Here is a 24,830-nt window from a genome sequence, read left to right on the forward strand (position 1 = left end):
AAGTTCTGTGTGAAATTTTTATGACAACTTTCACTTAAAACTGATATTTTAATAGCACACTTTATTTAAATTTGAAAAGTGAGGGATGGTTGATAAACTCATCAACAGAAGTAGGTAGAAAGGTTATAAAATGACCTTTTATTATGAAAAATTTTAGTTATTTTGAATTGAATTGATGCAATGATAGTTTTCAATATATTTTGTAGATTTCTCCCCTATGATACACCAGTTGATAGGGAGCAGGTTTATGTAGTGCTTAGGATATGAAGCCATCAACTGGGAGACTGTTGAGGTCTAGTCCCACCTTAGGCAAGAAACCAAGTGGGTGATCTTGGGCCAGTCAGTCAGTCTCAGCCCAAGGAAGGAAGCAGTGGCAAACCACTTATAAAATATAAAGAAAACTGCACGGACTAATTCATAAACCAGCAGGAAACTCTTAAATTTACCTTATGGTTTTGATACCATGAGGGGAGAAGATACTGATTTATGGCTCTTCACTTGGATATTTTGGGTGAGAATCAAAAAGCATTATAGACATTTGACTGTGCTTTCCAAAGAGTAGCTGTATGGTATGCAGTTACACGTTAAATAGTTATGTTTTCTGTTTAATAAAAAGAAGAAACTATTTCAAATTCAAAACAAATTATGTAAAATTAGAATTCAGTCTTATGTTTACTTATAATCTCGCAAAATACCATTTTGCCACTCAAAATCTGATACAAAATAGTAACAGAAGATGTGTTATATTATTAATTTGTTTTTTATTCATAAAACAATGGTGCTTGCCTAAAATATCCACTTACTTTCACCTTATCCTATTCTGTGCTTTGTATGTGGGAAAGGGTGATCTGTTTTATGCATTGAAATGCTGATACAATAAATGAAAGGGTTTTTTTTCTGGAGGAAAGAAATTTTACTTCTGTTTCTTGAAAATATAGCTTCCTCTTATGATGAGAAATTGTGTATCTCTATTTCTCTATTCCTGTTTTTCCTTCTTGGAGGTGTGAAATGCAAAAACAAACATTTTTCATTAAGTTGAAACTAAGAAAAGCTGGAATTTTAAATAGCTAGATTATTTTTTATATGTGATTTATTTGCTAAATTCTATTTTAATTTTTCTGAAATTTCTACATCATCATTAAATATGCTTTGGTTTCTGCATTCTGAATATGTTTTCTTCTTTTCGGTACCATTACTTGGATTCTTCTGCATCACATACCTATGTTAACTGCTTCTAGATGAAGTGTTATAGATGTGAGAAGACTGAACAATAATTTTGAATATATGTATGTATTTCAAATCATTTAACTACATTTTAAGATGCCCATTAATATCATAAAACAATAATACATTAGTGAATATTATTGTAAAGTTGCAAAACTTTAAAATATATGTCAACCAATAATTGTTTTAAAATGGTTTGGTATGACAACCAGAAAATCTTTTTGCGGGTATAATTGAGGGTAATATGTAACTACAAACTGTTCCATTACTAGACTAAAAAGCAAGGGCATTTTATGATTTTTGTGTTGAAATAACGAACTTGAATTTATGGATATCTAATGCTCTGCTAATGATAAGTGAACTATTGGTTGTTTCAGTTGAATTATTTCATATATTCTATGTCTTGATGAAATACTGCTTTAAGGGATAGTTACAGTACTCTTTGATTTAGGCAAAACTCATTGTTGTACTTGGAAATTGTATAAGGACCATTTGAAGTCCATATTTCTTATTAAAATTGTGTTTGTGGTTAACCCAAGATAGTCAGATGTATTTAGATTGTTGATCGTGTGTTTGGTTGAGGTGACATGGCCTGTAATCTGTTCATTCCACCTTATGAGAAACTTGGAAAGGTGGTGAGTCTACCAGATCAATGCTGTGTTTTTGTGTGAACAAACCCTTAAAGGAAAAACAAGATTTTATTTTGAGTTCCTTAACTGATAACTTTCAATAGTTTAATAGTTTCAATAGTTTAATATTATAAACTATAGCCATTAAATTTAAGAGATAGCCATTAAAATACATGACTACATTATTAATGTTGTTTTTGTTTCATTGTTGCTTTTGTTTAAATGGTGCAATTGATAAAATAGAAGTATAAATTATATGAGATTTCTGAAATAAATAGGGCTATTTTAGTACTTCACACAGGATATTTTGTTTTATGCACAGATTATATGGGTTTTAATAATTTGGAAAAGTAACCTGATTCTTGGGTAAATTGTTTAACAGTAATCATCTATTAAAACGTATTGTTTTTTTCCCTTCTGGCAATGAGCAACCTTTTGAAGATTGCCTTACAGATTTAATTTCTGACCTCTTACTTAGTTGCAGTGATTCAGTCTCCTAAAAATTTCTGCAGCTTAATGCTTATAACTAAGCTACAAAAAGCTTTGCCACTTTAGATGTTAGGTTTTAAGTTCAAGACTGGTAAATTATAGTCTCATGTTCACACAAGTTACATTTTTCCTGCTTCAAGGGAGCTCTAAGCAACAAAGAACTCTATTGGTAATTTGAAGAGAACCCTCTCATGAAAGTAGAGACAAACATAAACACTTCTAACCCTTCTGGACTTCAGACATCCCAAAAAAAACCATACTAATAAACTTCCTTGCACATATTGTAGTAAACAGTTGGGCAAGCAAACTCAGAAAATCAGACTTTTCTTTTTATTATGGGAAAAGACATTGGTGGGTGGAATACATACATATCGTGTAAGTGTTAATTGGATTATAAACCATCTATACACCTTTAAATGTGACTGTAGCTTGACAGTCTGGTAGGATCCTGAGCATCTGGTCAGGCGGTGGGCAATTTTTTGTCCCCTCCAGCCATCATGTTCACTTCATCATTATTAAGCACTTCATAATGCTTTGAGCATATGTGTGTTTGTACTTGATAAGGAAGAAGGCGAAGCAGTTGAGAAGATGAGGAAAGAGAGGGTAAATCACAATATTACAAATAAACAGAGTATAGGAAAGAGCAAAATCATATAATTAAAATCAGCAAAATACATATTGTTTTTTAAAGTGGAAATATTTTTTCCGTGTGATATACTTTGGATAAGATGCTTTCTTACTTGGAAAGATAAATACTTAAGTATTTTCCCGGTACAAATGCTTTTAACAAGAATCTCACTAGGCTTCCAGCCTTAAGATTAATAGGTTTTTTAAAAAAATAATGTAGCCCTTGTATATTTTAAATTTGATCTGTGATATATTCAGCTTGCATACCCCATTTTAAACATTTAACAGAGATCTCTGTTTCTAGTCTGTTTATCTAATTGATTAATTTAAATATAAATGTACATTCTTGAGCTTTGTTTATAAGGCAGTTAAAGCTGCAGAACTGTTATCTTCAACTTACATTTAAACTGTATGTTAAGCTGGCATTGTTTAACACTATGCTTTCACATCAGTTACTATAGTATCACAGCTAACCATAACTGACGCTTTGGATTGCTTTTCTGGGTATATTTTAAGCATGCCTCTTATTTTAATAAAATACCTCTTTAAAATGTAATAATGTTACTCTAGTTTCTGTTTTGATAGTTTGCATTAATTATTGAAGTACAATAAGTATCACTTGGTAAATCATAATAATGCTTTAGTTTTACATATGTGGGTATTATTTGTTCATTTCCCAGCTTTAAATAAACAGTAATAGAAAACTGGAATCTTGACAAACAGTTCTAGGCAAACCCAATTAAAGGAATGTAATGGATTTTAAAAACAGCATATAAAATCAGTTATTTGAATAGTCTGACAAATGGAGCAAAAACCAAACAGATCACCATACAGGTTTGAAATCACTGGTATGACAAACCAAAGCAGTATTATTTTTATGAGAAAAGCTAAATTATTTTATTCAAAAGACAAACTTACCTTGCAGATGATCGATAATTTGTGGATGCAGTCTCTCCAAATACTGAGACTGACTCCCCAGGTAGGAAGCTTTTTCTATTAGAAATGCATTCTGCACACTAGCTTTCCAATTTCTTTTTCTCTACTGTCTGTGTGGCTGCCTCATTTGCTGGTGCTGCTTCATCTTGTGGCTGCTTGCTTCCAGTTTACTCCCAGTTATTCCATATCCTTTGGGTTGACTCTGTAAGTGATACTTAGATTACTCTTCTCTTAAGATGCTAACAGAACAAGAACTGGACTTTGCATCTTTCAAACAATAGAGGCAAAGACATCAATTCTAGTTAACTCAAGTGTTCAGCATTTATCAAATATTAATTGAAAGCTAGAACACCCAGTAAATCCCTTCAGCTTTTGCATATGAATTCCAATAGTGAAAACTTGTTTCTGTTTTTTTTTAAAATCCAGTATATTGAAGAAGTATGTTATCTCAAAAGGTAGGTTCAACAAAAATGGTCTTGAGTTCTGCTTTAACTTTTCACCTGCCCAGCCTGCATTTGGTAGGAATGTTGAACAGTGTGCTGTTCTGTGCTTCTGTCAAACACAGATGTGAAATGCTGCTTACGAACAGAGGAGAAACTCCCCAAGGGTGTAGTGTGTGTTGTGTCATATCTCAAGACAGTGAGTATGCATGGCATCAATGAGTTGCTTTATATGAGCTATTTCAAGTCAGGCACTGTACTGATAGGATAATATTTTCCGGACATAATCTTCTAATTATTTCTTCTGATGTCAACAGTATCAGTAGACAGAGAATTTAAATGATTGTATAGACTTCTGTATGTCTATTCCATGTTGAATAGCTTCTCAGCTCAGAAACCCAATTACTGCGAAATTGGATATATATATCCAAAACATATATATATATATATATGTTTTTTTTATTTGTGCATAATTGGGGCTTACCAGGGGTTGTGACACACACACACACACACACACACACACACACACACACACACACACACACACACATATATATATATATATATATATATATATATATATATGCCTCCTTATGAATATATATATATATATATATATATATATATATATATATATATATATATATATATATATATATATATTCATAAGGAGGCATTTACCCCCCCCCGTTAAACTCTTCTTTTGTACTTAATTATCACTAAAAAGTAATAACCAAAATTGTATTATATTTAAAGTTTCTTTAGTTACTGAGGTTATTGACTTATTTCACACTATATATTTCAAAACCAAATCTTGTTTCCTTTAAAAAAAAAAAGCTTTTAACCATGTCTCTGTAAAAGAATGCTCCAGTCTTTCTTTTTAAAAAAAAATAATGTGTGTTTATGATTGCAATGCAATTTATAATCTCTTGCATTTTCCATTTAAAATGTAGCTTTTGAATGCTTTCTGGGTTTGATTTTCTTTCATATAGTAGGAATCAGAAAAATTAACAGAACTTAACTAATGCTCCATATGAATGTCTTCACAGATAACTTCCAACAACAGGATGCTCTTCTAAACAGAAGGGAAATCATTTTTCATGCAGTTTCTTGTACCCATGAAAGTTTATTCTAGAGATTTTGTAAAGCTTCAGCCACATCCTTTTTTGTTCCAGCAGAAGGCTAAGTTAGAAATAGCTCTTCCGTTTGTGGAATATCAAAGTCACTGGTAGCTAATTGCTAACAGAAATAAGAAAACAAATTGCAGCAGGCTTGTGACCACTGTTTTAATATGTATCATATTTTTGGTCCCATATTCAATTCCTTGATGGATTCTTCCACTTAATTAATGACGTTTGTTCTAACTATGCCATACATACATTTTTTCACTTTACACAAGCTCAAAATTAGATAGCTTGGTCCTAAGGTATGCTTTTGCCTCTGTGAAATGGAACTGGCTTGTACAAGATTATGAATACAAATAGTTACACAGAATAATCTTCATCTTACTTACAAAGGCCAAGATCACAACTACAATGTTTTAAAATGGGAACGGGTTTAAAATGCTAAAGAATGTTCAGGTCACATGCTTGCAGAAAATTTCCGATTCAGTGTAACAGCTATACATTTGTATGGGCGTGCAAATACCCATGAAATTGTTGAAAAATATGTCAATGTTAGTTAAGATCTAGAAATTTAGCAGTTCGAAACTAATAAAGTTATGAATAAATACAAATGAAACGTCCTTTACAGTGTTAAGAACAGAATTATTGCTATATAAGTATTAGATCCAACCTGAAACAATACCATTTCTGATAAATGTGAAATATAATTGAGCAAAATTACTGACAAGAACAATTAATATAAGCATTTTTCTCCTTCCTTCATTGAATTAAAATGGGTCATTTTATATATATGCCATAGTCTTAGCTTCCTAGAGCATGTACCTTAGTGCATAGTGTATGCTGAAAAAAGCCTTCCTGTTTTTCTCATGCCTACCCCCCCAAGGGTGTATATTTAGCAAATTTAACTTGATCAAAGTGCTAGCAGTCTGTGGCAAACTTTTATAATGATTGAATCTTACAGTAAATCTTAACAGATTGATTTGTGAGAGCTAAAAGTAAAGCAAAGGTGAGACTACTTTTCAAAGAAGAAACAAAGAGAAATACTCTATTGTGGAAAACTTGCAGTTGCCATGGCTTTGGTGTTGGCTGATCAAGTATATCTCCCACCTTAATATTTTACCTCCAATTTATCTCTGCATCCGTACAAATTCCAGACAGGAAGATGGACTTGGAAGAGGGAAAGAAGTCCAAATAAACTTTGTTCTAATTTTACTTTGCTTTTCTGATAATCTGCTGGGAATAGATGTTAGTTTAGCTTCGCATTAGACATAGTTCTTATAGGATAAGTTGAAGTAGGTAGGGCTTTGGTTTTTTTAAGAAAAGGAGAAAGTCTTAAAAGGATACAAAATAATGCCAAAAGATCAGAAAGGATTACGAGGAGAAGCTGAATATTAGAGGATATGACTGGCAGCTAAAGGATCCACATTGCATTGAATGGATGGTTCCAGTAAGTCTTTTTGGTTTCTATCCAATAATAATGTGGTCTGTTTAACAGGCATAAGGATTTATGGGTTTCTGGCGAGATTGGGAAAAGACTCACCAAAGTGCTTGAGAACAGAAGCCATGGATCAGATGAGTTCTGAAAAGAAAAAGTTCCATGTGCCAGAAATAGATGGAAGAAAAGCAAAAGCTAAGTTTTATTTGTCTGGGGATCACGAGACAATCCAAGGTTGCTTGTCAGGTTTCTGAATTGTAAGTGATGGTAAATTGCCAATTCATTTCATAAGTTTTTTTCTTAACCTAGGCAGATAAACAGAAGGCCTATTAATTAGAAACATAAAGATGTGCTTATATATCAGGAATGCACATTGTTAGGCACATTATCAGAACGGGTAAAACACAAGCTGCTTTTCCATGCAAAAGAAGAGGCGCAAACTGCCCCCACAAAAGAATATAAACTCACTTTGTAGGAGCTAAAAAAGCAAAAGTGCTTTCCACTAAAATTTGGCTGATACGCTAACTGATTCTTCCAAACTTTGCAAACAGTTAAAAGGGGTTGCAAAACCCAACGAACCTGTGTAGCCCTATCTGCTTTAGTCAGATTTTTGAACCCACATAAAAATGTCCATTCATGCATGCAAACATTTATATGCTGGAAACATAATTATAGAAACATAATTGAATAACATTTTTGTATGTTATTGAATTTGTAACAGACGTGTGTGTTTGTGCGTGTATATATGTATTGCATGATCTAAATGGAAGCAGAAAAGGTGAAGGTATATTTATACATTTGAAGGAGATCTGCTGTTCAAATAACAGCTATTTAGTTCTTTTTCTTTTTTTGCCTATTATATATGCATATTATATTTTTTTTTAAATTCTTGCTTTGTGAGCATTCAGGGCAGTATATATTAATGTAAAATAATTGTTTAGTATTTCGGTTTAAATCATTCCATTTTTGTGAACTGCATATGTGATTACTGTCTAACTGAATTAAATCTTTCCTAAAGCTATAATTTTAACATTTAGTTTAGTCTTCTGTATGTTCTATTATTTTTGTCTAAGGGAACTAGATAAAATTTCATAAGCAATCAGAAATTCGAGGGATTTTGTATGCATATATGACTGTATATTCATGATGTTGCTGCTACTATTATTCTGTTTCTTAAAAGGAAATGTAAGTTTTCTCTAAATAAATTACATTTATAGAATTGCTGAAAGGGACTTCAGATCTAGTCCAATTTCTTGCTTGATCCGGGTTCTGTTAAAGCATTTTGGACAGATGGCTGTTCGGTCTGTCTCTACAGACCTCCAGTGAAGATAATGTACCACTTCATGAGGCAGACTTTTCACTGATTAACAACCCTTACCATCTGGAAATTGCTCTTAATATATACCCAGAATTTATTTCCCTGCAGTTTCAACCCATTGATGCTCTCTCTAGCAAAAGAGGGTAAATATAAATAACCTTTGGATATTTGAAAGGTATCTTATCTCAACCATTTCTTCTTTATACATACCTCGTTCCCAGTTCCTTAAGTTCCTCATAAGACATGATAAAGACTTTTCCAGTTCTTTCATTATTTTGATAGTCCTCATCTAAACTCTCTCTTGATCAAGGGTCCCTAACCCCTGGTCTGCGGACAAAACCGGTCCATAGCATACCAGAAACTGGGCCACGCAAACAAGTGAAACCCCATCTGCGGAATGCAGGCAGCACAAAAAACCACACCCCCTCTGGTCCACGGAAAAACCTCTCTCCACAGAACTACTCCAGGGACCGCTGCTCTAGATTATTGAAATCTTTTTCATTCCAACTGGGAACAATGTTTTAAGTGAGTCCTGGCCAGGACAGAGTAAAGTGGAACAGTTAGTTCCCATAGCTGCATTCTTAGTCTTATTAATACATCCCTAAACAACATTTGCCTTTTTTATCAGCTGCATTATCCTATTGGGTGATATTGAAGTACAGTTAGAACATCTAGATCATTTTTGAAGGTATTATTACTGAACTAAGTTCCCTAACCTATACCTGTGCTTTTCATTTTTTCAGATGCAAGACTTTTACATTTCTCAGTGTTAACATTCATTCATATCATTAATAAAAGTATTGAACCAACAGAAGTTCCAGAAAAGAGCCCGCTGGCATTTCACTTGGCAATACTCTCCGAGCTTTTATGGAACCATTTATGAGTATTCTCTGGTTGCAATCATTCATAATTATGAATCCAATAACAGGTGGATCTTCTGGCCTGTATTTAATCATTTTGTTACTGAGGATATCTTGAAGGACTCTCAAATGCTTTGCTAAGGTCAGAGTATATTGTTCAAAGTATTTCCCTAGTCTATTATAATTAAACTTATATTTAAAGCGGAAAAATTGCCTTAGCTTATCTGAGAATACAGTGATGGATTCACATGTGGTTCTTTTCTCCAGTCATTCTTTTTTATATTATAGACAAAAGTAAGGCAAATGATTTTAATTTAATTATTTTGTGATGTAATTAAATGTTACTAGCATTTATATTAATTTAGTTTACAATTCTTAATAGGAAAAGATGCTAAAATGGAGTGGAGAGTGCCAACTACAATCGTACAATAGGTGAGATTCAGGATACTGTATGACATTTAAAATCATACATGCTTTGGTGCTTCCCTATCTTTAAGATCATGTGTTCTAAATAGATTTTAACTGCTTAATCTCTATCAAGATTCTCAATCACCCAGATCATGGTTGCACCAAAGGTACTTTTCAAGAGGCAACTGGACTTGAAAATGTTTCGCTTCTCACCCAAGATGCTTCTTCAGTTCTGACTAAATGGTGGTGAATTCAGAACTAAACAAGCTTCTTGGGTGATAGGTGCAATATTTTCAAGAAAAACTTAAGAAAGTTCAGTTATCTTTTGAAAAGCATCTTTGGGCTTTTACCTGCTTATAATTCAGAGTCCTTATTTAGTAACTACAATTGAGCCCAGTAACTTAGTAGCCACTAAATGAAGTGGGCTATGACCGTGCTTATAATTTTACTTCAGCTTTCATTCCCCCCTCCCCCATTCTTCCAAGTTTTGAAATGCTCACCCTAGTGTTAAGATAATTAGCAAAAAGGAAAATTAATTTTTGTTATTGAAGAGGAAGGGATTACAAGAGAGTAAGTGGGCACAGAATGGGAAATACACATTGAAAGGAATGCATTCACAGTGACTGCATGCCTAGCATGATCACATCCAAGTTCCCAGCTCCTTAGGAGGCAAGTCCATGAGAGTCAGAGGTGAGTATTTAGAGCAGCAACTCCTTTCTTGGGAATGATTTCCCACAACATATAAGAATTTCAAACTCCCGTCTAATATTCAGGAAATATTTAAATGTAGTATTTGGATCTTTCAATGCGTGTTTGAGATTTAGGCAATATAGATGTTTGGAATGAATTTGGCTGCTTTTGCATTGCAAGGCAATTTGTTTTTGTTTTAAGGTGTAATGATTTATGCTGAATAATATTGCAACTTAAAATTTAGTATCTTTGATTGTTGGATAATTTGTGAATTACTGTAATTACTGTAACATTGCAGTCTTTGTTGTAAAGTTCCTTAGACTCATAGATGGATACAGCATAAAAGCATTTATAATAAATAAATAATTTTTTTAAAAATAATCACAAGGCAAATATAGGAATAATATGACTTCATAAAATGTTTATCTCGTGAAACTACAAGACAAAATGAGAGAGAGCTTGATGTAGCTGTAGATATTAACTCCTAAAAAGCAATAAAAACCTTAGAGTAAAAGAGCTTAACACAAAGCTGTGGAATCTTTCTCTAGACAGATACAAAATATTAAGAGACATTTCTCAGCCTTCCTTACCTATATAGTTTGTCATTACAACGTGAAAAATAGAGCTCCTTGGAACCCTATTTCAGTCAAGGAAATCTGAATGATTTCTTATTTATGATGCGAAAAGCTAGTCATTCCTCAGGGATTGCCAAATGACTGTAGAAGCACAATATGGCTCCATTGCTTGGTTAATCTGTCCTACCTTTTTTCATTTTACTGCCCTATATGAAGAGGTTGCATTTTATAATAATATGAGAAAAGTGTACATGATCTACAGAGAAACCATAAAGTGATGATTATATAATAGAAGACTAGAAAACTCTTTCTTTGTGAGTTAAAGTATTTATTTATATTTATTTATGTTATTTCTTTGTAATGTAACAGTTAGCAAAATGATAAATAATAACAAAAATACATCCAATCACAGTAGCTTCAGTAAAAACAGAATTATGATAAAACATTCACTTATTTCACCAGTCTCTTTGAATCCTATCATAATACAGCATTTAACAGTTTCATTATTCAGTTTTTTGAGTACCTAACAGTAATTGTAGATAAATAAATACATTTTAGCAAATGCCCATTGTGTAGAGAGTAAAGAAGATGGCCTTGATAGAGATGTACAGGAACCACATTATTTAGGCAAAAGGGGCCAGAACCTCTTTTTGATCCAGAAGAATTTGGAAGTGGCTCAGATAGAAGTCTTGCTAATTCACTTAACTATGAGAAGGAGGAGAAGGTATGGAATAATAAGACTTGCAAGATTCTTTTATTCAAACTAATCTCAAAAAAAGTAGTTTTAGCCTCCTTGTTAAGTTGATTTCTTGGTCTGGGCTACCTAGTGAAGCTGACCCATTCTCATTCTTAGGGAAAAGCTGTTTAATAAGAGGACCTATTGATGATTTTAGCATACTTCCCAATATTGCAAGTAATGAGCTAAAATGTAGTACTACCTGATCTATAGATGTGGGTACTCTGGGTTTGCATAAGTTAAACTATATTGAATATACAGATGGTTGCTACTTGTGGGGGAATATAAAAGAACCTGCTACTGCTCTGTCAGATCCTCATGTTTCTATACTTTGTCCTTATTTAATTTTGAAGTATCCTGATACAAGTACATCAGAGGTGGGTTGCTGCCAGTTTGGCCAAATCGGTAGTGGAATTCAGGCCTGAGTTGCAGAACCAGCAGTGACCCAGGCCTGACACGCCCCCCCGAACTGGTGTCTTGTTCTCTGTTGTCTTCTACTATTGCTGGCATGGTTCTCTGCATGCACAGAGCAATTTTTAGTCAAATGTGCAAGCAACGAGCGCGCGTAGCGAACCAGTACTAATTGGTTCAGGAACCCACCCCTGAAGTACATGTAGTATTTTTATGATTCCATCTTAATGTACATGTCACCCTTTTGGCATCATTGTCATTGTTTGTAGATTTCTCAGACATTTTGGTTCCAGTAGTGGGATTCAAATTAGTTTACTACAGATTCTGTGGGTGTGGCTTTGTGGATGTGGCATTGCTTTGTGGGCATGGCTGAGGAAGGTTACTGCAAAATCCCCATTTCCTCCCCACCCCACTAACCTGCTTTCCAGCTCCATTCTCCTGTTCAGGGCAACAAAAGAAGATCAGCTGGGAGACTGGGAGGCAGCAGGGCGAGGCCAGCCTATTTGCCGGTTCTCAGAACTACTCAAAATTTCCGCTACCAGTTCTCCAAAGCCTGTGAGAACTGGCTGAATACCACCCCTGTTTGGTTCTCAATTAATGCATAATGGTGTTTTCTTTTTTCATTTTTCTGATGTTACTTCTGATACAGTACATTTGGTTCTAATATAGTAGCATATGGAAGATTGCGGAGTAGTCAGAATCTAATTTCCTCCATTAGTTGCATTAGTGAGAATGTTGTGGTCCCTACACTGATTATATGAAAAGGAGTTATTTCTAAGGAATTGCTAATATGTTCCTATCCATCCCTGATTACTAAGTCATTGTCCAACTTTCAAGTTGTTCCTTCCAGATTAAAAAAAATAGAAAATGGCACCCTCAAGAAAATTCATTCATTGGAATATCATTTGATTGGCTGTCAGTCAATTTTGATAGAGCCAAGAGATAAAAAAATTGCCTGAGATTTTCCATCTTTCCTTAAGATTATACAATTGATCCTTTTGTCATCTTCCGACATAAGTATAATTCAATGCCATCAGATCCTTATTCTTATTTTAAAACCTATAACTGGTAATCGGCATTTGTTCTTTCTTTGGGCAGATATTCTTTTTCCATTGGGCACCAAAGACATTTTTGTCCTACAGTTAACCAAAGATTCATTTGGCCTCCATTTTTCCCCTTACATTGTTTCTATATTTATGCATAGTTCTTATTTCTCATGCCAGAGTTCTTGATCTTTTTCCATAGGGAGATCTGGCTTTAACTGATAAAAAGTACAAGTTGAGTCCAAAATGTGCTTCACAGTTGTAGCTTCATAATCAGTTTCAAAGGCAGTTCTGCATGCTTCACAATAATCCAGTCTCTAGATTATCAATGTTTGAATCACAGTAGCTGAGAAAAACATACAGTAGCTTAATAGTCACAAAGTCCTTCTTTTTAAATATAATTATGTGAAATATTTGCAACCGCTTTTTATGGCAAACCTCATAAAACTATGTTAAGAAATAAAAACTATCCATTAAAAAAAAATAGAGGCAATTAATATAAAACATGCATTATATGTTTAAAGCATACTGTTGTCATGCTCTGGTAAATTGATATTCTATGAGGCAAGAGAGAAAGCCCATTTCAAAATTGCCACCAATCAGCCATCTGCAATGCGTACCATGGAGAGCAAAACCTTCCCTGTAGTTGAGCCTCAAGATATTTTTCTGAATTAACACTTGAATTTTGAATCTTGCTCAAAAGAGGACCAGCAGCCACTGCTTATCTTTTGCAAATATAATTAAGAACCCTAAGCAGCCACATAGTTATTAAGAGTTTCATAACTGAAGCAGTTTACAAATATTCCAAATAAGTAAATAACTAAGTAGCTTTTTCAGTAGCTATAGCTTCATGATCGTTTCCAAGAGCAGTTCTATATGCATTATAGTGATTCAGTCTTGAGATTATCATTGCTTGAATCACAGTAGCTGAGAAAAGCATAGCTGTTAATAGGCACTCATAGTTACAAAAATTGTGTAGGCTTCCAGCAATAATAATGAATGCGGGAACATTTGCAAATTGTGAACAACAGAGTTAATAAAATTCTATTTTAAACAGGCACCCCTTCTAATGCTAGACTGAAAATTACTCATTCACAATGCCTCAATCTTGTTGGCATTCAGATTGACTTATTGATTGATTCTTATTGACCATTATTCAATTCACTGCTTCTTTGAAGCAGTGATATATGTAAAATCTCTCCTGATTCAGATGCATCACAGAGAAATAAATAGCAGGTGTCATCAACATACTGTTGACATCTTTTCCTCAATCCTCTAGAGAACCATCAAAGCTTGCTTAACAGTTCTGAGTGGCATGATATAAATATAAGGCTGCTTTTATTTCAGGATCTCCTTGACTGCAAGAATAGGTTTACTGCAAAGACTGCAAACAGTTTTAAGTTGGGAAAAATGGTGGTGTCAAGACTCGGGGGTTCTTTGGAGGTTGGTCACTGGGTTTCATATTCTTGGTAAATCTTCTGATAGATAGCAAGTTGCAGGCTTTCAGTGGTGTTAGAACAATGTAGATTTACTTTAATGTTTGGAAAACAATGCGTTATCACCCCATTCTGAATTAAATGCAGGGCAGGCAGTTATTGCCAGCCTGAATTCTAGTAATAGTGCCATCATTAAGCATTTTTTTTAAAGATCAGCTGTAGGAATGTCAGCTCTTTAATAAATTTTAATAACAGGATTATGGTGTTGGCAGGATTACAGCAGTGCATGTTCTTTGTCTTTTTCTCTATCTGACTCTTCTAGTTGCCATAACAACTTGATTGTACCATAGCATTTCCTACTTATAGTTAAAGTTCTTTCAACACAGCTGTTATGAAATACATATTTTAGGAATTTATCATTTATATCTATAGCCCCAATGCAAAGTGTACCCTTTTCTTATAAAGAAATACGTCCCTTTGTATTGATTAAGTTGACAAAAAAATTGGACCACCCAGAGAGCATGTGATCATCTCTGCGTAACAATAGTGACTTCAGAATATGGAAAAAGAAAGTAAGTATTAGTTAGTCTTTTTAAATCAAAGAAATCATCAGGATATTGTACTTACCGAAAGGAAGCATGAGGCATTTCTTGTTTTCTTTCAGCCTAAGGCCAAATGAAAAACTGCATACATATATTTCTGATCCATTTCTCTCTTAAAATATTTTAATTTGGGGGTAGTATAGATGAGTTCTGCTCTCATATTCTTCAAGGTATATAATTAGACGATTGTCCTGATTTTCTATTAAAAAAAGGCTGCCAAACATTGAAATAAATCTATTAGATAAAATAATGACAATCAGCTTACATCTAAATTAATTTCTTCTCCAAGACTGTTTAAGCTGAAAAACAAACAGGTCAATAGGCTAAAAAAACTGGATTAATTGAAATAGGAGCTGGGGAATCTGTAGTTTTTGCCAAATCAATCCTATTCTTTTTTGTCCTTTGCCATTTTCTATTTATTACATTGGAGTTTTTTCAAATATAGCTGCTTCAGTCTTGAACCCAAATATTATTCTTGTATAAAGCTGGCAAAAGGAAACCTTCTCCACTGTATATCTCTCAACAGCTTCCAGATTATTTTATTTAGCTTGTATCAAGTGATGTCATCCTATTGCAAAGCTTCTGCTATTCCTAGGCAAGTGTAAAATTCATTACATTGTTTTGAGTCATGTGAGCAAAGTTCACAAATGAGCTTTATGTCGAATATTCCTCGGTTAAGTTGTGCACTTGTTGTTCTCCACAGTGAGGTGAGGAGTATCCAGGATGGGTTGATCTTGTCCTCTCATTGATTGGGCTGAGTCAGATAAGCTCTTTGGGCCACGCCCTGGTCACCAGGTACCACCCAGTTATCGACTCAGCCCCTCAATGGGCGGCTGTGATTATCCCAAGCTCCTGGAAAATTTTAAAGAAAGGACTGGACTCACTGTGCACGTGATTGTATTTTCTGCCTACCTGCCTGAGTGAGTAACAGGCTCTTGGCTGATTCCCTCCCGGGAAGAGAGAGAGAGAGAGAGCACACGCAGCAAGCCCTTCAGGGCAATGCGCAGCCCAGGTCATAAAGAGAGACCTAGGGCACTAATCAAGACTACAGGTGAGGGGACGCTCCCCTGGAAGCCCCGGGAAGGCAGCCACATCGGAGAGCCTCAGCCGGCGCCAGAGCACTCCGCTGCTCCCCCCCAGGGAGTCGAGCAGGGCATTTTTAAATGCAGCAGAGCACCTGCGCCTGCCTGTGAGTGCTGGAGACAAATAGCAGCCCGCAGGAGCTCACAAAGCTCGGAAGAGAGCAGAGGAAGTGAGAGAAGAGCTCTCCAGTGGCAGCGGAAGCCGCGCGGCAGCCCCAAAGGCACAAGCCACTTCCACGTGTTCCCAGGGAGAGGAACTTTTTGAATTTGGAGCTGGTGGCCATTTTGGAACTACGTGATCCAAGATGGTGGTGCCCAGCAGCACAGAGGATTGCAGCAGGACTCAAGCCTCCAGCCCAGCAGCCCCACCGGAGGAGCAGAGGAGCAGCTAACCAGGTCAGAGGCTGCTGGGGAAAAGGAGGAGGCAAGGCAGAGGCAAAGAGAAAGCATGTCTCCTCCAAGGGGGTCAAAGAAGCAGGCTGCAGCTCCAAGCCCCCAAGGTCTGGCTCCAAATAGGAAAGACTGGGGCACCGAGTCTTGGGGCTCATTTGCCACAAGGCCAAGAGCAAGAAAGCTACCCCTGGCCAGGAATCTGGGGAAGGATTTTCAGGGATTCTCCGTCCTTGCAGGATTGCAGATGGGGAACCCCCCCCCCCCCCATAGGTGAGGATTCCCTTTGATACTTCGGGTATCTGGGGAGCTTCACAAGGATGGCAATCTCCCCCCCACTCCACAACAGCGGGACCCTTGCCACAGCCCTTCCCATCTACACCTGCTAGCACAGGGGCAGGAATACCACCTACATCAGGGATGCCCAGCTTCCAGGATATAATGATGCGGGCCTTCCAGCAGTGCATGGCAGCAACCTTTCAGCAGCCTCCATACCTAGGGTCTCGGAAGGGCTAGAAACTCAGGCAGAAGATTTTCCAGAATCACCTGCCTCCACCCAGGGGGACAGCGATTTGGATTCTGAAGTGGGCGAAATCAGACAGAATAGAATCTCTAAGGACGAAGGCATGCCTCCTCCCAAAACCTACCTTCTCCAGATTGTTGCAGCCCTCTCTCTACAAATCCCTTCTTTTCAAGGCCAAGGCATCTGCCAAGCTTGGCAACAGGCCAACAGAAGCCCTGGCACAACCCCAGGGGTTTTCAGTGGAAAGCATTTTCGAGGAGCAGGCTATCGATGCAGACACTGTGCCCGCACCCAAGTCTTTCCTAGACATGATCAAGTGGCAATGGGCCTCTCCCACGGCATACCCACGGACAACACTTTCTTCAATGTGGGTAGTGACATGGCCCAGGTGCTTTTGCAACCCACCATCAACATGCCTGTCACGGCTCTGCATACACCTACTAACATGCCAGGGAAACCAAAGGATGCCCTGAAGGTGGAAGTCAAGAAAGCGGACCTCATCTTACAGAGGATGCATCAAGCAGCGGCCTGGGCAGTGAGAGCAGCCACCACCGCCTCGTTCTTCAACCGGTCTTCTCTGCTGTGGCTGCAAGACCTGCAGCAGCGAATTCCCATTTTGGATGGCAGGGCCCATCAAGACATCAACAAGCTGGTGGCTGGCACCCAATTTTGCTCAGATGCCAGCTGCAGCCAGGCTTGCCTCCAGGCCGATCGCCTCATCTGTGGCATCTCGCAGGCTGCTTAGGCTAAAGCAGTGGCAAGTGGAAGTACGCCATAAATGGTGCCTGGCATCGCCCCCCTTCACGGGAGAATCCCTCTTTGGAGCAGCTTTCGATCCATTCCTGGTAGAGAATAAAGACAAGCAGAAGGTGCTCCCCACTGCTCACAAGAAGTCCAACTTCAGGGCGGTGCCATACTCTAGACACCCCAACTCCCAGGGACAGGATTTCGGGTCCTCCTTCCGGGGTCAGGGGGTTGGAGTTTGGGTACTTGGGCCCCAGGCAGTACCAGGGAGGTTTTTCATCCAGGCAGAGATACCCAGATAGACAGCAGAGGGGCAGGTAGCAGAACAGGCCCTTTTGGGGGGATAGAGGGAGCAGTGGGGGGTGCTCCTTCTGCAAGAACTAGACCTAGCTCACCTCCCACGCTTGGCGTACTTCGCCAACCGCTGGGACTTAATCTCTTCCGACAAGTGGGTCCAGAATACCATTTGGTATGCTCTCTCACTCGCCAACCCCCCGAGTTCCTTTTGGAGCTGTCCGGTCTCAACCAACCCGACCTGGAGGTTGCTGTTGCAGGAGGCCATCCAACACCTGTTGGACATCAGGGCCATCCAGCCAGTGCCTCTAGAGCAGCAAGGCCAGGGGTATTACTCTATTCTCTTTGTAATTCCTAAGGCCTTGGGCGGCTGGAGAGCAATTCTTGACTTGAAATGCCTGAACCATTTCATCTGCTATTGGAGTTTAAGATCCATTCACTGCATTCCATCCTGGAAGGGATTAGGCAGGGAGATTTTCTCACCTCCATAGACATCACAGAGGCCTACCTGCATATACCCATAGCCCCGGAACACCGTAAACATCTCAGGTTCTGCTACCTAGGGCACCACTTCCAGTATCGAGCTCTGCCTTTCGGGTTGTCGTCCGCCCCTCGAGTTTTCACGAAGGTAATGATGGCATTGGCAGCTCACCTGAGGCAGGTTCCTGTTCAAATTCAATGTTATTTAGATGACCTACTGTTGCAGTCATCCTCCTTCAAGGGTGCGCTACGGGATGTAGACACTACTATGGCAGTCCTGAGAGACCACAGGTTTTGGGTAAACCTGGCCAAAAGCCATCTTCACCCCTCCACTAGACTGGTCCACCTAGGAGCCCTGATAGATACAGAGACAAGCATAGTTTCTCTGTCATCAGAAAGACAGCTCTCTCTTAGGCAGCTAGCCGCTCAGGTAGCGAGGGGGCGTAGGGTGTCCTTAGCTACACTGTTCAAGCTTCTTGGCACCATGGTATCTGTCATTGGCATTGTCCCTTGGGCTCGGTTTGTCACCAGAGACCTCCAATGGTTCCTTTTGCCTTTCCAGCGAAGAGGCATGAACTGCTACCAGACCAAGGTTCTCTCAACACGATTAGGAGACTACCTCATTTCCACGGAAATACTACCTGTCCCAAAAATAAGGCCAACCCTCATTTTTGGGATGGGCATAAATATATATGCCCTCTCCTCAAAAAAAGCCTTAGTGAAGGGCTGGGGTAGCCAGCAAAGGAGGCAGCCCTTCCCTTGCCCAGCCAACTCATGGAGATTCAGCCATTTAATTGCTGCCCACTGATCAGCTGAGCTAGCGAAGGCTGTGCAACTTGACCCAGATCTCCAGAGCACCTCCCCAGCTGAAGGCCCCCTCCCCCTTTTCCTGCCGATTGTTCTTTATTGGGATCACAGCAGAGACACCCCCCTCCCGTCAAAAATGCTCAAGGTCTTCAGCCTTACAATCCTGGGAGTGGCATCCGTGCTATGATGCCAAGAAAGGACAGGCTGCAGGAAAATCCACCCCCTTTGCCCGCCAATCATTCTGTACTTGGGATTGCAGCACCAGAAGGCTCAATCCGAAACCTTCAGCCTTTCAATCCTGGGTGGAGCGTCTATGCTGTGATCCAAAGAAAGAATGGTGTGTGTGTCTCTCTGTGTGTGTCTCTCTCTCTGTGTGTGTGAGTGTGTGTGTGTGTGTTTGTGACACACACACACACACACAGAGAGAGAGAGAGAGAGAGAGAGAGAGAGAGAGAGAGGAGAGAGATCTCCAATCCAACCTTGGAAATGGCAGCAATGTTCTCTCTGTCCCCCCCCCTCTATCACACACACACAAACACACACAGGTCCCTCACTCCCCCACCCCTCCCAAAGCAGCCACATCCCTTCACTAACCTGCTTTCCTGCTCAATTCTCAACTGCCACATGCAGGACAAGAAAAGTAGTCTGTGGGCCTACTTCCAACCTCATGTTATGTTTTGTTTTGCTTTTTTTGTTTTTGTTTTTTGAGAAGTTGAAAGGTCTGAATTTCTGGTATTTTTTTACCATGGTCGCACAGACCAATTTTCTTGTCCTGAACGTGCAGCGGATAATGGAGCTGGAAAGCAGGTTAGTGAAGGGATGTGGCTCTCCTGGGAAGGGGGGAAAGTTTGGCATGGTGGCCTGGCTGAAGGGCCTTCAGGTAAGCCGGTTTGGAGGCCTTGGGGCACCTCCGCAACCTCTGCCTTGCTTCGTCTTCCACCCCCCTCGCCTTGCTTCGTTCTTTGTAACATGCAGCCTCTCACAGTAACAAGAATTGCAGGCAATTCCCAGGACTGCCTGATTCTCAACCAGCCGGCTGCATGGTAGGAGGGAGCTTCCTGTCCCCCCTCCCCCAAGACCCTCTCAAGCGTTGGGCTGCAGGAAGCCTCAATTGGGGCCAAGCTCTTAGCAATCGATGGAGGTAAGACTGTTCTTACCTCAAGGCGTGTGGGGCCTCTTGCTGCTTTTGCAGCCTCAATCGGCTGTAGAAGCAGCCATGATACTTGACGTCTCTTCCACCCACTTCCCCAGCACGGCAGGACTTCCTGCCCCTCGCCCCCTTTATGGATGCATTTTTGGGGGTGGCAGGCGGGATGGGTGTGGAAGAAGCAAAACATGCATCTTGCCTGACTTCCAGCTCTGTCACGTTTCTTGCTGTTGACAGAACTAGAAGTCAGGTAAAACGTGCGCCTTGATTCTCCCCCTCCCCACCTACCACCCCCAAGTTGCACCCCAGAATAGTAAGACTTTCCCAAAAATAAGACCAAGTGCTTATTTTGGGGTTCAAAAAATATAAGACAGGGTCTTATTTTCGGGAAAACACAGTAGCTTGCACAGTTCCGTATGGGGTCCCCATTTCTCATCTTGCTCCCCATGACAGAAGTACTAATATTCAGAAACAATTTGGGGAGTTTGATGGGTAAATGCACCTAAAAGTGGCAATTTAATTCAGTGGTATTTTACATACAACTCATAAAACTGAATAATTAAATCTGGAAATTATAAAATACGAACATCAGAAAGTGAAAAGCTTTTATTTAAAGATTTACGTATCATTTCATTTCATTTTTTTTCCATTTGTTTATTTATAGGCCGCCCTTTTCCCTGAGGGGACTCAGGGCGGCTTACAATCAAAAAAGGAAGGGGAGTGTGGGACAATACGAAAAAAGAAATGTGCACAAAGTAAATTAGACAATAAAACTCAACATTCACTCAGCATTCGGGAGGGGCGAAATAAGATTATCCCCAGGCCTGACGGGTTAGCCAGTTCTTGAGGGCTGTGCGGAAGGCCTGGACGGTGGTGAGGGTACGAATCTCCACGGGGAGATTGTTCCATAGTGTCGGAGCCACAACAGAGAAGGCTCTCCTCCGAGTAGTCGCCAGTCGGCACTGACTGGCGGATGGAATACGGAGGAGGCCAACTCTATGCGATCTGATAGGACGCAGGGAGGTAATTGGCAGAAGGCGGTCTCTCAAATAGCCAGATCCACTACCATGGAGCGCTTTATAGGTGGTGAGTAGGACCTTGAAGTGCACCCGGAGACCAACAGGTAGCCAGTGCAGCTCACGGAGGATCGGTGTTATGTGGGCGAACCGTGGTGCGCCCACGATCACTCGCGCGGCCGCATTCTGGACTAGCTGTAGTCTTCGGATGCTCTTCAAGGGCAGCCCCATGTAGAGCACATTACAGTATTCCAGCCTAGAGATCACAAGGGCTCGAGTGACTGTTGTGAGGGCCTCCCGATTCAGGTAGGGCCGCAACTGGCGCACCAGGCGAACCTGGGCAAATGCCCCCCTGGTCACAGCTGAGAGATGGTGGTCAAAAGTTAGCTGTGAATCCAGGAGGACTCCCAAGTTGCGGGCCCTTTCTGAGGGGTTTAAATTTTGTCCCCCCAGCCTGAGTGATGGTATGGTGGTCAAATTTTTGGGAGGGAAACACAACAGCCACTCGGTCTTGTCTGGGTTGAGTATCAGCTTGTTTGCTCTCATCCAGTCTTTAACGGCTTCCAGTCCCCGGTTCATCACGTCCACCGCTTCATTGAGTTGGCACGGGGCGGACAGATACAACTGTGTATCGTCCGCATATTGATGATATTTTATCCCGTGCCTTCGGATGATCTTGCCCAGCGGTTTCATGTAAATGTTAAATAGTAGGGGGGGATAGGACCGACCCCTGCGGCACCCCATAAGTTAGGGGCCTCAGGGACGATCTCTGCCCCCCCACTAACACCGACTGCGACCTGTCCGAGAGATAGGAGGAGAAGCACTGCAAGACAGTGCCGCCCACCCCTATCTCCCGCAGTCGTCGCAGAAGGATACCATGGTCGATGGTATCGAAAGCCGCTGAGAGGTCCAGGAGAACTAGGATGGAAGCATGGCCTCCATCCCTAGCTCTCCAGAGATCATCAGTCAATGCGACCAAAGCGGTTTCTGTGCTGTAACCGGGTCTGAAGCCAGACTGGAAGGGGTCAAGATAGTTAGCTTCCTCCAAGGTACGCTGAAGCTGGAGAGCCACCACCTTCTCAACAACCTTCCCTACAAAGGGGAGGTTGGAGACTGGACGATAGTTATTAAGAACAGCTGGATCCAGAGACGGCTTCTTCAGGAGGGGTCTTACCACCGCTGTCTTAAGCGCGGTGGGAAAGTATCAGAAAGTTTGGGAAAAATACAATACCTGTCAAGTTATGAATCCAATTGATATTGTCTTTAAAGAAGCAGTGCACTTTTATAATGTTTTAAAAACATGATTGGTGCATTTTAAATAATGATTGTAAGTTAAGTAGAAGTGGGGATGCATCATTAAAAACACATAATTTTAATGAGTTTAAAAATGTTGTAATGACAAATTTATGTCCAATCAGATATCCAAAGAGCTTTATCTGAAATCTCATTGGGAACAAAGTGTTTTTAATTTTATATTGCTCTTTAAAGAATACAGTAGAATTTTAATTAATAGAAAGATCTCATTCATTGTTTTTAGAATGACTCGATAGACTGGTGCAGAATACTAATTTATAAAGGTAGTTATCATCAAGGTAGACTGTGTTTGTTTTTTGTTCATGTATATTACAAAATCATGTTTCCAAAGAGTGTTACAAATTATGCTGTCATATCTTTTATTATTATTTTTTACCTCCAATTACTATTTGAGTTTTACGTGGCACTAGGCAACCTGTGATCATTGGATCATTGTTTTAGAGATATTTACTTACTTAATTAGAGAAACAGAATGACCATGGGTAGCCAAAAAAGAAGTGGGAGCAGGAGTGACTTCCCCATTTAGTTTCCTTGTGGAACTTTGGCAGCAAGTATCATAAACCTTCCTTCCCTCCCTCCTTCCCTCCCTCCCTCCTTGATTAATTAATAAGCCATAGAAGAAGTATGCACATCTCATCTAGCCAGATCATATCTGAATTTCAATAAGGTTTAAAAATGGCAAAAAGTCTAGCAGTTTATAAATTTATTATTTTCCATGTATTTCATGATGATTTCATTTTCTCAACCAATACTTTAAATGTCATTGCCAAAACATTTTAATAATTGAGTTTATGCTATTATTACAGAAAAAGACGTTGGGGTTAGCATACAGATGTGCATGACTTGATTTCCCATTACTTTTTTTATTGAATAGTTTCAAGTTGAGCATAAAACATTGTGTTTTAGGATAAGTAAAACTCCTCAGCGCCAGTTTGGTATAGTAGTTAAAGACATCAGGCTAGAAATTGGGAAACTGAGTTGTAATTCCTCATTAGGCCCGAAACCAGCTGGGCGGCCTTGGGCCAGTCACTCTTTTTCAGTCCTAAGAAGGAAGCAATGGCAAATCATTTCTGAACTTGCCAAGAAAACTGCAGCACTGAACACTCCTTAAAAGGGGGTGTTCAGTGCTGCAGTACTGATCTGCAATAGTCCTTTATGTAGGAAGGTTCCATTTGACATTGTAATTGAATGCAGTCTTTATGAAGCTTTTAAAATTTGTCCCTACATAATAAAATAAACTCTCTCATAGACTGCAATATGAAATAACATTAGAGAGGATCATATGTAGAATGTACAATCATATGGAAGAGAAAGAAGCATTTTTATTTGGGGAGATACATTTTAGGGTGAAAATGCTTTCATAGCTGTTTCTTACAGTATATTTGTGTGGTTCAATAATTATGATAAGGGGAAGAATTCTTGAATATTACAACTAATTAACATCTTTCTTTTAAAAGAAAATACTATAATCTTTTTTACGGTGAGGTAAGGGGAAGAGCCGAGCTGTTAATGCAATTTAAGTTGAAACCCTGGCAGAGAGAGAGATAGTATTTTTGCCTTCTATTATTTCAGTGCAAAATCACCTCTTTGTTTTAATACCAGAAAAGGGAACTTGTAACTCCTCAACTATGTTTCTAGACTCCAGCTCCCATAACCCTCAGCCTGCTTTCTGCTCTTTTACCTTTTCCTGATCAGTTTTGTCAGTGATCAAATGCGGTTTCCCTATCAAGCCTATTATTGATAAATGTCTCCTTGCCTTCTTGAGAACTGCTAGTGACTTTCAAGATCTCTAGTCCTTCCTGATGTGGGCATTATTTGGAAATGGTCTCCTCATCACTTTGACATATACTACAGAAAAAAATGAGAGCTCTGAGAGAGATAGTTTCTCAGGACTGCTTAACTTCCTTCCTCTTTAACTATCTTATTTTGAAGAGGATAGGAACTAATTAGAGGAATTCTGGAATAACCTGTGGAATAGTTTCTTAGGTCTTCTAGAATTTAATAGAGAAGAAGATAGGAACTAAAAAGGAAGTAATCTGTAGGTGGCAAT

At 39.2% G+C, this 24,830-nt stretch overlaps 2 protein-coding genes across 2 annotated transcripts in view; one reads left to right on the top strand and one right to left on the bottom strand.

Moving 5' to 3' along the window:
- Positions 1-4,458, bottom strand: part of CHRM5 (cholinergic receptor muscarinic 5) — an 84,084-nt gene extending 79,626 nt beyond the window's left edge. The window contains exon 1 of the mRNA XM_014061078.2: positions 3,888-4,458. The gene's annotated coding sequence lies outside the window, so the exon portion shown is untranslated. The remainder of the gene's footprint in view (positions 1-3,887) is intronic.
- The window catches only part of AVEN (apoptosis and caspase activation inhibitor), a 138,300-nt gene that overhangs the window by 71,520 nt on the left and 41,950 nt on the right, over positions 1-24,830 (top strand). The gene's annotated exons all lie outside the window — the stretch shown is intronic.

The sequence above is a fragment of the Thamnophis sirtalis genome, unplaced genomic scaffold (genome assembly GCF_051295495.1).
Source record: "Thamnophis sirtalis isolate CommonGarterSnake01/CBP01778 unplaced genomic scaffold, rThaSir2_p1.2 scaffold_1, whole genome shotgun sequence".
NCBI lineage: Eukaryota > Metazoa > Chordata > Lepidosauria > Squamata > Natricidae > Thamnophis > Thamnophis sirtalis.